This window comes from Pinus tabuliformis, chromosome 3_2 (genome assembly GCF_031772625.1).
Source record: "Pinus tabuliformis cultivar Carrire ecotype Pingquan chromosome 3_2, CPIR1, whole genome shotgun sequence".
Taxonomy (NCBI): Eukaryota; Viridiplantae; Streptophyta; class Pinopsida; order Pinales; family Pinaceae; genus Pinus; species Pinus tabuliformis.
This window is the reverse complement of record NC_142302.1, coordinates 49,393,653-49,409,125: the sequence shown is the minus strand read 5'-3', so window position 1 is coordinate 49,409,125 and position 15,473 is coordinate 49,393,653. Positions and strand designations below refer to the sequence as shown.

The 15,473-nt window shown below is 36.6% G+C and overlaps 1 pseudogene across 7 annotated transcripts; it reads left to right on the top strand.

The window, feature by feature from the left end:
- The first annotated feature begins 10,518 nt into the window (after positions 1 to 10,518).
- On the top strand, positions 10,519 to 14,672 carry LOC149179746 (putative pentatricopeptide repeat-containing protein At3g13770, mitochondrial pseudogene; annotated as a pseudogene). Of its 7 annotated transcripts, XR_016256872.1 has the most exons (6): positions 10,519 to 12,860; positions 12,985 to 13,084; positions 13,419 to 13,480; positions 13,695 to 13,846; positions 14,107 to 14,158; positions 14,425 to 14,671. The product of XR_016256872.1 is annotated as a putative pentatricopeptide repeat-containing protein At3g13770, mitochondrial pseudogene, transcript variant X4 (transcript). The 7 variants fall into 7 exon arrangements; XR_016256870.1 differs by having other exon boundaries at positions 13,695 to 14,158; positions 14,425 to 14,672; XR_016256875.1 differs by lacking the exon at positions 13,695 to 13,846 and having other exon boundaries at positions 14,425 to 14,443.
- The last annotated feature ends 801 nt before the right edge of the window (positions 14,673 to 15,473 follow it).

The window sequence follows — 15,473 nt, the reverse complement described above, 5'->3', positions numbered from 1 at the left end:
TGATGATTATTGTCCCACAATGCATCATCTGACATCATGATTTAGGTGATGCTTTTGTCAGTAGAGAATGTACTAGAGAAAGGATCAGAAGATGAACCATAATCTTGGGAATTATTGACCCAATCGATCAAGGATGGGAAATCAGAATGTGTTGAACATGCTGAATAGATAGCTTCATATTCAAGCTCAACAAGACTAAGCAACACGCGGTCACCAAATGCATCAACATTAGAGACATCTAGCACTATCCAGGGATCAAATGGAATAGTACAAGAAGAGATCATATTGATGAAGGCAACCATATTTGGAATGTTAGGAGGAGGCATTGAAAAATTTCCAATCAAAGAGAAATCCTTAAGAAATCTTACTCCAACATGTTGATAACACTGTGGGGACTCGCCCACAAGAGGGATGCTTCCAATAGTTTGAGAATTATTGGAAAAAAAAGTAAGATGATCGATAACCATGATGCCCCCCTGGAGAGGGAAAGCGATCATCCTAAAAAAGGTCGAAATGACATTTTTCATGGCACAAATCCATGTGTGGCCTAATAAAAGGTTATAATCCAATAATCTGTCTATAACTTCAACTTCTACTGAAACTATTTTTCCAACTAATTCTACTTGCAATGTATTTAGAAAATTTTAAGGTTTGAAACCCCTTTGATCAAAAGATTTAAGATTAGTGGGTAATTGATTAAGTTGAGGAGAACCAATAGCCTTCCAACAAGAAAGTAACATGATATAGGTCAAAGCACCTTTGTCCATAATTGTTCGATGGATATTATTACTTTGAATAACAACTTAGATCATAAATCCCAGTTGTGGTGGAAGTTTTGGGGTATGATTCTCATTATTAAAGACCAAAAGACTCAAATCTGAAGGATATATGCCTCCAATTGCAACAAGTATAGACCTCTTATGGGTAGGAAAATTATGCAAACCTTGAGATTTAACATAGCAGAAGGAGCTTGAGGCAAGTCCTCGACTATGTTATAGTTATGTGCATCTCTCGCATGGGGATTAAATGTTGATTTGTGAATAACACATTTGGGAGGTTTAATGGCAATTTAGTCGGTACCACATTTAGAGAAGGATCCGAGGTAGATGATGAGATGGAACTGGCAAGTTGATCAGTAGCCTTAACAGTCGAGGGATTCAAGTTAAAATAGTATTTATTTCTTGTAGCCACCGTGATTTTATTGTTTTGCTTGGTGGAAGATAACATCATAACCTGGGAAGAGGAAGCTAGATCCTATGCAACCATATTCTTCTCTTGATTGGGAAATGGATCTGTTAACACAATAGGCACACTAGATGATGACTTCAGGAATTGATTGACTTCCGCTCAATGTGGACAATCTCGAGTAAAATGTTCCTCATTACATATAACACAAGGATAATGAGGCTTCCATTTTTCCTCAGGATACTTATTACTTTGTTTTTCCCGCAAAGAATTGTATTTCTTCTTCTTTCCTTTTCCTTTATTTTTACTTCTGGTTGCTAAGATTTGCCTTTTGTAGATTGAATGACATTGATTTCGGAGGTAATTGTAGGAGTAACAAAAAACGAGTTTTGAGTAATTATAACAGGAGATGAACCAAATAGTTTAGTCATTGTCTGTTGGCTATCATATCAGATAGGTAATTGAAAATGGGTGAATAATGTAGTTGCTAAGGCATCAAAATTATTAAATGAAGCTCATGGAAATTCAACATACCACTTAGCTACTGTACCAGTAAGAGTTCTCTGGAAAATTCGTAAATGAATTGAATCATGATTTAAGGAGTTGGATGAACACCATAAATGATAGGTCATAACATGAGTAGATAGGTCTTCTCCAATATTTCCATTGAATTTCAGGATATCACTCAATAATTTGGTAGGAATGGTCAGCCAATAAGGAGAATGAAAAATAGGATCATTTGTTAGTCGTGTCAAATCTAGAAATTAAAGGGTTGCTACAAATGGAAACTGCTTATTAAAGTTAGGGGGAGGGTACACTGGGTATGATGGAATGGGTAGAGAAACAAGTATCTACATTCCGGGATAAGGAGGATTTTGGTAACCATCATAAACATACCCAGATTTCCCAGTTCTGAGATAACCTTGAAAATCCTGAAATGGTTGTTCCTGAATCTATTGGCCTTGATAAGGCATTTGTAGAATGACATTTTGACCAAAAGGCATTTGAGGAATAATTTGAAAAGTTTTCCGAGAGGGATTTTGCATCATCCCTACATTAGGTTGACTGATGGACTCCTAGGCCATAACATATACAGGTTGACCTGCTTGCATTTGAGGAATAGGTTGGCCAAGTAGTGGAGTTTGCAAGGCACCATGAAGAGGCTGGATAAGTGGGACTTGAGAGATCCCAGATATCAGTGGAATAGGTTGTGTTTGGTGTACAACCTAGACAAGGTTGACTTGTTTGAGACAAAACTTGGATAGATTGAGGCATAAATTGAGTAGGTTGACAAGTAGGAACTTGGGGTGTGACTGAGGCAAGTTGAGAAAGGGGAAGTTGATTCAAAACCAAATCAGGTTGAATAGGAAATGTGGGATTCCAAGGATTGGAAACCATTCCCTGAAAAGGAAGACTTTGATAGGGAGGAACACCAACTTGTGACATTTTGTCAAGAGATGGAGACATAGCAATAACATATTTCCCCCTACCGGGGTATAAGGAGAATATGGAGATACTTTCCCCCCAAGAGGAGGGTACCCAATATAGGATGGATTAGACTATTGGAGATGTCCCAATCCATGAACAAATGAACCATATTGCTACTCCAAAGAAAGTTGGGCGCAACCGGTTGAATGGGTTATGAGGTGTTAATCAAAGAAGTACCAGATAACTTCCAGATGATGACGACAAGGGAGAGGTCAATGGACTAGTTGACACACCAAAAAAGGTTTCAGATAATAAATGGTAGCTAGGTGGTACTGAAGGACCACCATATAAGTGTGTTTCTGGTGAAGTCACAAACATGGAAGTAGCTGTCACTTCAGTTGACTCACTCATGATAGTGAATACAGGTTAAGAAACCATCACTGACTCAGTCATGATTAAACTTCCCAAATAAGTTGGCTGAGGGAAACTCAAAGGTGAGTTGAAATGAGGAGTACTAGAGAAAGAAGCTTATATCGAAGTATGAGGAGTATGGAAAGGATGATCTTGATAAAGATGGGTCCCTCTTAAATGGATGGGAGGGGAAGGTCGAGACTCTTCTTTAGTAATTTCCTCAATACTATAAATACCAGGTGGAATTTGTTCTCCGTCAGGCCCGAGATATATAGGTTGTGGTTGAGTCAAAGACAGAGGAGGAGAGGAAGAAGACCCTGAAGTAATAGGCTCAGTTAACTAAGGTTCCTCAAGTTGTATAACCTCATGTTGTAATGTATCTGAATCAGGAAATTCAGGTTCAATGACCTCAGGTAGTGAAGTTTCAAGGGCTTTGGTTTTGACTGCGTCAAACTCACCAACTAGTAAAGAGGTGATCTCAGGTTCAATACTTATGGGGAGTGGTGAATTTAGTTGGTTAATTTTGGATGTAGTTCCAAAAGGGGTATCTTCCAAAGTACTAATTTTGGTAGTTTACATATTTTTATTCTTTCAATGACCAGGTGTTGCCTCTGGAGGTAGAGGAGGAAATCTTTGCATTCTACGTGAACGACAGGGTTGCTGAGGGCATTCTTCCATGATGGTTTAATAAATTTTATAAATTAACAACAAAAATAAATAAAAAAGGGGTAACTAGGAAAAAGGGTTTACCAAGTAACTGTGAACTACAGAATACCATTTCTAGTAAGTGCAGGAAATCTCCCAAAATTTGTGTTCAGTGTATCATAGTATATAAGGCAACTAACTTGGTTACCTATGGCGGGATAACAACCTATATGGAACTTCCAAAATATACCTAGAGGTATGTGGGAGTGCAGTTCGTGGTAGTGTTATCTAATGCGTCCTGTACGATAGGAAGTATTTCAATATACTTTTCATATGTGAAGTGCCATCAGATATACCCAACGGTATGTGGAGAACGATTCGATATACTTACGTACGTGGAATATCAACTACCCCCATAATGTAACGCAAACAAAAAACAAAAACTTCTATGTTTAAAGAGGTCGAAACATGTCTCTAGCCTAGACCTCTATGTGCGTCACTAATGTTCCAAATGCTCCTTAGATTGATTGAGTTATTTTTAGATTTGATCTTTGATTATATTTTAGTTTCAAGGCTTCATCAAACGAGTTCACTTGAATTCCCTATAATGCAATTAAGCATGATGTAAAAACTCTTTTATTTTCAATGAAAATCTATCTATGGTTTGGAAGAAACAAAGAATAATCATGGAAAATTTCAGGGGCTAATGTTCGCCCAGTGGGCTAATTTTCTATGATTTTTCCACAAAAAAAATTCACCAATTTCAAATATGTATAAAAGATGATTCGCCCAAATTTTAGAATATAAAATTATTTTACCTTAAAAATCGCCAACATTATATAGAGAATATATATATATATAATCATTGTAAATTTGAATAATTTTACAAATATATCAATAAAATTTTGTAGTTTGCATATTAGGGATTAGTGAGATTCACCAATGTTTTTAAACTCCAAGAAAATTTCCTTGAGAATAATGCAACACACAAAAATGCAACAAACAGAGCTTTCTAAGTAGATATTTTAATGCAATTGTTCCAACTTAAATTCAAAACCCTATATGTTATAAATAATGAAATTTTTTCTTTTCTTTCCTCTTAATCTTCAAATGCAATGAAAACTAATATGCAACTAGATCATTGATATGAGAAATCACACAAAATATGACTGTAATATAAATTTATTCAAACCAGTGATTAATTAAGCAAAAAACTGAATGGATAAGAAGGAAGAAAAAAACCAAAGAAATTCTCATCAAAGGCTAATAAAATCAAATGCAAATATTATGATGGCCTTTTAGAGACATAGAAAAACTCAAAGACTCAAGAAAAACTTACTGGACCAAAGCAAAATAAAGAGAAAGGCAAAGGAATGCAATTTTTTGCATCCTACAAGATCAACGTAGGTGCATAACAGACACCAGTGCGCTTCAACACAGTTCTAGAGAGGAGAGGTAGCTCTGAGGTGCTCTGTCTCAGAATAGATAATGCACTGGGGCAAGTTTGGTCAAAACACGACACAAGAAACCCAACCAATCTCAAAAATGTGTTTTCCTGAGGTCAATTATTGTCTGAATAAGTCAATTAAGGTCACTTTGAAAGATGAAATAATGCTAAGGCCAAGGAAACCACTAAGGGAAATACCATTCCCCAGTATGGTCGCCAATTTGTTATATGGAAAATTCACTTCTGTGGACAAAAATGAACTCCCTATATCTAGTGGTTTGGTCTAGAACAACAGAGGGAAAAATTATCAATGTTTTCGTTGGCGAGATTAGACCATGGAAAAGATACCTACTTGGAATCCGTAGCAAGTCCTCGTCTTCTCTTCACCTGTAAACTCCAATCTTAGCTCCACACGCTATAAATGGAACCTACAACAATGAATAAAACAAGCAAAGGAACTACAATACCCTCATAGCATAATCCAATATCTTTATTCAACGAGACTACATGGCATTGAAATACATAAGAATCAACATGACACAAGTCTAGAAAAAAATAGTACTTTTTGTATTAATAAATAAATGAGAGAGTTACAACCGTATATAGAAAATGACTTTGTAGATATCTCCCCAATTGTCTTGCCCTTCCTTGCCACAAAGAAAACCTTCACACTCAACCTTAATGCAAATGGATGATGATTCCTTAATCTTAAAGAAATGGCACGAGGGCACTAGCAATCTCCAAAAGCCAACCCAAAATCCATGGGAGGTAGTAAATTTATAGGGTAAACATGGTAGTTTAGGATTTACCAATCTAGGCTTGAGATCCACTTATGAGGGAGAATAAGCTCAAGGGATAAGAGATAAGATTAGTAGAATAGGAATAGATAGGAATTCGAGATCTCGATCCATGGTAAATGATTAAAACCACCTTAGAAGCTTCTAAGAGAAGATCATTTTTTTTTCCAGAAATTATAGAATCAGCGCACTTGCAAAAAGTGCACATACAGAATGGAGCAATATGCCTTGATCAACATTAGTCCTTAGCTATGCAACTTGCATGCAACGTTAGTGGACAAGCATGCAGAATGTGTTGGGCCTAAAATCATGGTTTTTTTAGTAGGTAGATCCAGAAAATCAAACTTTTTGAAGAATTAATGCTTAGGGATTTGCAAAGGGATAATGACAAAGAGTTCAAGGATGTTGATTGATCTAGTTTTCAGGTCTTTTGGGATGATCTGACAAAATGGACCTGTAACACACTTACTAGCGAGCTCTTTGACTTGCTCTTGTGCACATGGATGATAAAGGACCTTCCATCCTTGATGAGATGGTAGTGATTGAAATTATGCATGAATATCACATCCTCCATGTACATGCAAGGATTCCCAAACACAACTACACATACATCAAGTGGAACTACATCTAGTTCCACCTCACCAATAAAGTCAACACTAACTGCAAATTTGGTTTTGCATTGTTTGGTTACCTTTATCTCTATTCAACTTTCCCTTGTGTACATTCATGTTGAATTATTTTATGTCCTTGATGAGATGGTAGTGTTTGGATTTCTGCATGAAAATCCCATCCAACATGTACATATAGGGACTCCCAAATACAACTCTACATACATAAAGTGGAACTACATTAAATTCTACCTCATCAATAAAGTTATCCCTAATAACAAATTTGATTATGCACTATATGGTTACATTTATCTCTACCTTCTTGTTGACCTATCTCAATGGATATGGGCTAGGATGGTCACAAATCTCTAATCCCAATTTCTTGACTAGATCTGTTGCCATGAGATTCACATGTGATCTTGAGTTGAATAGAGAATTAATTTTCATCTTCTTGACCTATATCTTTATATGGAAAAGTTTGGTAATTTCCTTCTCTTTCTGTTGTTGAAGGCTACTGAAGTTCACTTCCTTCTACACTAATGTACAAACAATCTTGTCATCCACGTCTGAGCTACTTTCCACCAGGTTTCTTGAACCAATGACCATGCAATTTTTCTTCTTAGGATATTTCTTCTAGTTCTTCGAGTTGAAATTTGGATGCAATTTCAAACACTTCTCCTCTATATCACCATCAATGTTACAATGGTTGCAGTGGTTGCTAGGATATTTGCACTAATGTGTTCCAACTGTTATCTTTTTGTCTTTCCCCCTTTCCAATTCTTCCCCTCCTTAGAAGCTTCTTGGTGCTTCTTTTGCTTTGATCCACTTGATTTCCCTTTATTCTTGCCTATGTTCTCTAGGTATTGTGCTTGTACACAAGCCTTGTCCATTGTTCTAGGTCTGAACAACATCGCTTACTTCCACAGATGGTTGTGTATGCCCCCTAAATATTGGAGGATTATGTTTGGGTTCTTTAGGGAGATACCTAAAATTATGCCCATGTTGAATCTAAATTTTGTGTTGTACTCCTATACACTTTGTCCCTATCTTTGCCTAAAGTAACACCACTAAATCCATTGGTCCTCTACATACATATAGGGTAAAACTATGACATTATGAGAGTTTTGAAATCATACTATAGGATCTCCCTCTGACCTTAGGGTCTCCATATGGATTTCCCACCAGGTCAGGGCATGACCCTCTAGTTTTAGATGAGCAAACACACTTTCCTATTCTTCCTCTATACATTGAACACTAAAATGGACTTCTAAATGCTACAACTAGTGATTTAACTTCAAAGCATCAATCCCACTTCGATATGGCTTGATGTAAACCTTCATTTCCATCTTGAATGGGGATTGCGAATGGTTCACAACACTCAAAATCGGTTGTTCCTTTTTAGGTTCTTTCTTAGGCTCCCTCTCTGATTCTCCTGATCCCCCAATCTCCTCCCTAATCTAACCTATGCTTTAGAACCTCCATCTTCTCCAAATAGCCTAAGATTATTGGTCAAGGATGCCATATGGAGGTTCACAATATTGTTTATATATGTGACTTATGCTTCCAGTCATGCAAACCTCCCCTTTATGGGATCTTAAGGGTTATTAATAGATTCATCGACCATGGTTGGGATTCTATGACTTTTAGCTTAACCAATCTAGATCTCCCGCAACTCCCCACAATATACCCAAATAAACCTATTTTGATACCAATATGATTTGTAAGCTATCACAAATATTCCATTGTACAATTTGTCACAAAAAACCTATGAAGATATAATGAAAATCTAAAATCTACACTATAAGGTTTAATTTTTCCTTAGATTTCTGGATTTCCTAGTTCGGGTTTTTAGGGTAAAATCTCTATGTTAAACTGTGTGTATGCCAATGCATCTTTTTTGTGTTTATTAAAAATATGTTTGCAACAATTAATTATGTAGGGTTAAAACCAACATATATTCCACAAATACAACTTTGTTAAAATAAAATGAAATTGAACCACAAGAATTTTTCTTAACAAAAGGAACCTAAGAACTTATCTAAAGATGTATGTTTGTTAAATGGATGTAGGTTAAGCAAGTTTTGTATTTTCCCTACAAACCATGTTATCAAAATTCTACACACTAGAAGATGATTGCTTGAAAATGATGTAAGCTTGCTTTATGGTATGAGGATGAACTGAAGGTGATTGCATTCCATTTTCCATGGAAAAGTTAATGGTAATAAATTTTATTTAATTGGAGGAGAATCATCTAACAAGCATGGGTATTAAATGAATTTTAGTTGGATGGCAATTTTAATGTTAATTTGGACTTGATAAATTATAACATTGTTATTAAATGTTTACAAGTAATATGAATGTATTAAAAGCCTATGGAGAGGTTATCATTCGAGATGGGGCAACTCAAATTACCATCAATTATAACACATGTGCAAGAGAGCAACATCTTCTATAATTTTTATGCACTTCCAATTAATCCCATCTCACCCAATTTTTTTCACCTTAGATTAACTTGTACCAATTATCTATAAAATATCCCAATACATAATAAGTACATTCAATTCCTTTTTAATTCAATATTCCACCCACTATACATCCATTTATAGTCATCTCACTAAAGCCTTATTTTTTAAAGACATTAAAGTTAACTCCTCTATCTATCTATATATAACAAGACAAATGAAAATAATGTATTCTCTACTAATTATTCATCCTTTGTTTAAGGGAAAAACCTCTTAACTCCTAGTATCTTTTTTTTCAACATAAAATTAAAATAAAAATTCAACTCCTTCTTATTAGTCAGGGAAATGATAGGACTATAGCAATGGATTTTGGACGATAATTTTGGAGGTATAGCCTTTGTGCCATGTAGATAAATGCCTCGATTTTTTTTTCCATAATTTCCTGAGGTAATTGCAATATTTATGCCATGATTTTTAAATATTTGTGCAATGATTTTTCATTGTTAAACTTCATAATTAAAATCCTTGAAAACAACTCATTAATAAATAATCTATTTACCAGTGTTTACCCACCATATTTCCATAAAAAATGAATAGAAATAAGATGGTTACTACCTACCATTATTTATGTTTTCTTCAATGCTTTAACAGGTAGGAGTAAAAGTGTAAATGTGCCAATTTAATAGTAGTTACTACCCAACAAATATTTATGTAAATCCATATCCCTTAATAAACAAATAACTTTTCTACTTCATATATCAATTTGCAACTTAAATCAAAGAGACTACACTACACTACTGTGCTCTACAACACTTATTCATAAAATAAATCAAAGTACCAAAAATTCAACTCCTTATTCATAAAATGAAACCAGGAGCAATTTACACTCATAGATAAGCTCTATTAATAGTATAAACTAGTATTTGCACATTATAGTGCAAATGAACGCTGACGACGTTAAATGAAGGGCAAAGGGGAGTGACCTTAAACAAAGGGGGAGGGATACTTATTCAAGATATGGACTCTGAGACGCAAGATTCTGTCAAGATAACAAATCTCAATAGTGTCATGAGGATAAATCTCACAACAAAAACAGGCCTTCGACCTAATTAATCATCTTTGAAAAAAAATTAAAAAATAACCAAATGCCATCACTAACTCTAGCCTTTAGAATTTTTGATGTTTGTATTCCCACCGGTTCTCACTAAATTATCCTAAAGTAAAACATAGGACTGCAAATAATATTACAAAGATCGGACACAAAAAATTTAATGGAGTAGTTTAATGAGGCGGAGGAATTGTCCGGATGGCAAAAAATGAATAGAATTCGGGAAAAAAATTTCAAAAAATCTTGTAGAAGTGTTTGAATCATATTTTTGATGGTCGAAATAGATTCACGAAATAGATTCAGTGCCACTAAAAACGTTTAGAGTGCCTAAAATTTTTAAGTTTAACAACTATAACTTACATTTACAAAAATCCTGGGCGGATTTTCTCTAAATATGATTAAATTTCAAAACCAGATATTCAGAAAATGTTGGTGACTCCCCCAGGGACTTGACCCCGATTCCCAGTGGAATATCTTCAAAACCTCTCTCCCTAAAGCTAAATGATCAAATGAGTAGATAGTTTTATTGTTTTCATTAGCTATGAACGTTGTGAATTTTCCTCTAAATTTACTTCGCAGTGGGCAGGATCATAACGAAGCCAGCCTCGCCATTGCCAATGTTTCTGACAAACTCATTATTATCCCGCAATTACAGGACGAACATTGCTTATCCTCAAGGTTCCAACTCCAGTACTAATAGTATCAGTTCCCATGGCAGTGCGCATCAAACGAGTATCCCAGCCGACTGCACCTATGCCAATCTTTTGCAGGATTGCGTCAATAAAAGGACCCCCGTAGAGGGAAAACTGCTCCATGCCCATATGGTTCTCACTGGGTTTGTGCCTAACCTGTTTATAGAAACCAAGATTGTGGTCATGTATGCCAAGTGCGGGATTCTGGCTGATGCTCGAAAAATTTTGGATTCGATGCGGAGGTGGAATGTCGTCTCGTGGACTGTTATGATCGCAGCATATGTGCGCCATGGGCTTCGTAAGGAAGCCACGAAAGCTTTCTATGAAATGCAGAGAACAGGTATTCAGCCAAATAAGTTCACTTTTACAAGCTTTCTTCCTGCCTGTGCCAACATAGCGGGGATGAAACATGGCAGGGAAGTCAATGAAGCTGTAATTAAAAGTGGGATTCAGTCAAATGTGTTTGTTGGGAGTGCCTTGGTGGACATGTACGTTAAAGGTGGAAGTATTGAGGATGCGCTCAAAGTTTTTAACAAAATGCCTGAACGAAATGTGGTCTCCTGGAATGCCATGATGGTTGGGTATGTGCAGACAGGACTTGTTGATAAGGCGTTTGAGCTCTTTGAAAAGATGCCCGAGAGGAGTGTTGTGTCATGGACTACGATGGTGGCTGGATATGTCCAGAATGGCTTTGTTGACGATGCTATTAAGCTTTTCCAGGAAATGCCGGAACGGAACGTTGTGTCGTGTACTGCGATGATTGCAGGATATATGCAGAGGGGTTACCTTGATGAAGCGCTGGAATTGTTTGAGAAAATGCCGGAACGAGATGCTGTTTCATGGACTGCAATGATTGCGGGGTTTGCACAAAATGGGTATGTTGACGAGGCCTTTAAGCTCTTTCAGAAAACGCCTAAGAAGGATGTGTTCCCATGTAATGCGATGATTGCAGGGTATGCGCAGAATGGTTGTTTCGAAGAGGCCCTGAAGCTATTTCAACATATGCATAGGATAGGTGTTAAGCCAGACTCTGACACATTCGCAAGTGTTCTCTCATCCTGTGCAAACTTGGCATCCTTGGGTTGTGGGAAACATATCCATGGAGGCATAATTAAAAGTGGATTTGAGCATAATATCTTTGTGGCAAGTGCACTTGTAGACATGTATGCCAAATGTGGGGTTATAAATAATGCACGTAAAGTGTTTGATGAAATTCCTGGCCGGGATGTGGTCTCATGGAATGCAATGATTGTGGGATATGCCATACAGGGGTGTGGGAAGGAGGCTCTGTGTCTTTTTGAACAAATGAAGCACTATGGCTTGAAGCCAGACCATGTGTCCCTTGTTGGTGTTCTGTCTGCATGCTGCCACGCAGGCCTAGTTGACAATGCCTGGCGATACTTTCATAGCATGAGTCATGACTATCACATCACACCTGCAGCAGAACACTACAGTTGCATGGTGGATCTCCTTGGCCGTGCAGGGCTCCTCTACGATGCATACCACTTGATAAATAATATGCCAGTGAAACCCAGTGCTTTTGTGTGGGGTTCTTTGCTTAGCGCCTGTAAAATTCATGTTAATGTAGAGCTGGGAGAACATGCATCAGAACACCTTTTTGAATTAGATCCTGAAAATGCTGCACATTATGTGCTTCTCTCAAACGTTTATGCAGCTGCTGGCAGGTGGGATGGCGTAGAGAAAGTTCGAAAATTAATGAAAGACAGGAAGGTTACTAAAAAACCAGGGTGTAGCTGGATTGAGGTGAATAGCAAGGTGTATACTTTCCTCATAGGAGACAGATCACACCCTCAAACGGTGGAAATTTATGCAAAGTTGGAGACATTGTTTGGGCAGATGAAGGAGGCAGGATACATACCCAACATGAGCTTTGTTCTGAATGATGCAGAGGAGCAGACGGAAAATATTATTTGCGACTACAGGTAGAAGCTTGCTTTTGTATTTGGGTTTATTCAGCCTTGGAGTTTATCTCCAAGATTCCTGAATGGAGTTTTGAGGGATGCCAACCGTTTTCCATTTATTCATGGCTGGCGTCTGGACACTAATATCTCTGATGGTAAGTGAAACAAACAAATTGCATGCCAAATTGTGTATGCTAACCTAGATTTAAAATTGGGATTGCATTTTCTCTTCCTGTTTCATGCTAATTGTTTTTAACAAAAATAAGGGAAAATATACAGAAGTCGACTCATAATTCAGCACAACGTATGCGGGCTTCTGCATTCTAAGAAGGGAAAGGCCATTTTAGAAGCAAACTAATGCTCCAGTCACACTCACTTGGTTGGTCTCCTAACTCCTCGTTCGTTGCTATTTTTGACCTAGACTTTCATACCATGTGATGAGGTGACTGACGTGATATGCTCGAAGGCATAGCATCTTTGTAATGCATCTAGTAAAATACTCATGCAGATATATAAATAAGGTTTGCTCTTATCAGCGATTCGGAGGAGCTCATAAATGTTCTGGAACAAATTTGTAAATTGGTGGACCATATTGAAAATCTAATATGAGTTTCTTGACCATGATATATGATCTGGTCATTTCTTTTTCTTTACATATTATGATTAATGGTTATCCATGAAAACATCTTATGCTTTTAAAATTTCGATGGCAGGTACCTTGAATCTTTCTGATGACAGGCTGGCAAGATCTGTGTTTTATTTTGGACATGGTCTGGTGAGTGGAGAAAGATTGTTTTTATAAGATTGTACATATTGTAGGATTGTTTGTTGGTTGTGCATCATGAGAGTTCATGTGAAATGACTGTCTTATCTTCAAGTTGAACTTATTCCTTTTAAATTTTAGTTATAAGAGTAGTCTGAAGGGTAAGAAAGAAGAGTATATTTAAAGGTTCTCAAATGTTTTTGAAATACATATTCCTTGTTAACAGGGGGCAGGGAGCTAATGTCAATGAAAGTTAGGAATCAGATCATGAGGATACATGCCAGGCCTCAGCCATATATGAAATATAAAGAAAAAAGAACTTGGGGATACTAAACAATATTCTCTTTATTAAAATGAACGGCGCTTGCTCTTCTGAGGGTGCATTCTTCTTCTCTCCATCTTATTTACAGCATAACCTTTAATGTTTTATATGATTGAACTACTTAAGTGACCCATACTTGGAATGTTAAACTAACGCCTTGATTTATGCTCAACGTGACATAACACAAAAACTCTACCTCTTACTTTGTAGCGCTTTGAAACCTTCGACATCTCCCTTGTATTTAAAGTGGTATTGTCTCTGTGCAGTAGGCTGACTATCCTACACGTATTTTAAATATCTTTTGTGCTTGGGGCAGGTATTGATGGGACGCTTCCCATAAGTGCTGAAAGGGCAAATAACCACTGCAGGTGTCCAGCTTTCATTTGATTTTATACTAGATGGTTATTGTCAGAATTGCGTTAGCAACCAGAGTAGTCATTTTTTACCACGTTTAAATAAGCATGTTTTCAAAAAAAGTAGACAACAATTGTCATGGAAAATTCAATATTTGGAAAATAGACAATTTGGGTGGCCTATACTTGGTGAGCCATTGTATGAAACAAGATTTATATTGAAGTCATATAACATGACTATATTTGTAGTTTGTAACATTTTCAGAGTGTCTACTGTGCAGATCTGATTCCTTGGATGGATTATAAAAGGCTGATTTACCACTTTTGAACATGCATGATGCATTGTTTGAGCATTGTTACGCCATGAGGATTTTGATAGTTTCGAAATTATGCTTAATGCTTATCCATGCAAGAATTCTTCCCTCCATAATTTGATAACAGGTACGTTGAATACCATGATGCATTCCAAGCCTGGCTCTTAGTTGCACAAATATGGTATACAGAAATGGGTAAAGATGTGACAATTTTTTGGAAAGTCAGGATATAATACAACTAAGAAATGACAAATACACAGCCCACTAGACCAAAAAATTATAGAATAGCAGTCAGTGAATTTCAAATTTGAAAATAAAGCCAAGAAGAGTTTTCATTAATGTTGCTAGATCACTGCTATGTGTACAATATATGCAAAATGAGTGTCTTGTCACACTACTTGGTAGTATAGCATTCCACATTCATTACAGATTAGAAATTCAACTACATATTTAATCAAACATATCTTCATCCAAATATTGAAACTTCCACATCATCCATATCCTCTCGAGGGCTGCGATTGTTGCTGGAAGATGTAGAATTTCATAATCTATGGTCGATTTGGAGTAGCCTGATATATTAAATTAAGCCACAATTCTGTAGAAGTACACAACAGACTATTTGTGCCATAAGACGTGTGACAAATGACTTCAATCCCTTGAAAAAGTGGCAAACTTCTCTCCACGTTGAATAAAGCACTCAAATTTTCTGGATGAATTATTATGTGCTTAAGGGAGACACCAAACCCTTTATTTATAAAATGGAAGATAATAAATTAGAGCTTGTGTTTCCTTAGTGTGTGCCTGTCCCATTTTAGTGATGAAAATTTCAGTTGAGCACCTAATTAGTTTACTGGGAATTTCTGTCTTATGGTTTCAGTGTTTCAGAAATTATATGTAGGGTTTAAAAAATCAGATATGGTGTTGAATTGTTTTGATGGTATTTTGTACATATTTTTCTATCTGGAATGGGCGTTCCAGGCACCCAGGCTTGGCATTTCCGGTAGCACAGCGTCAGT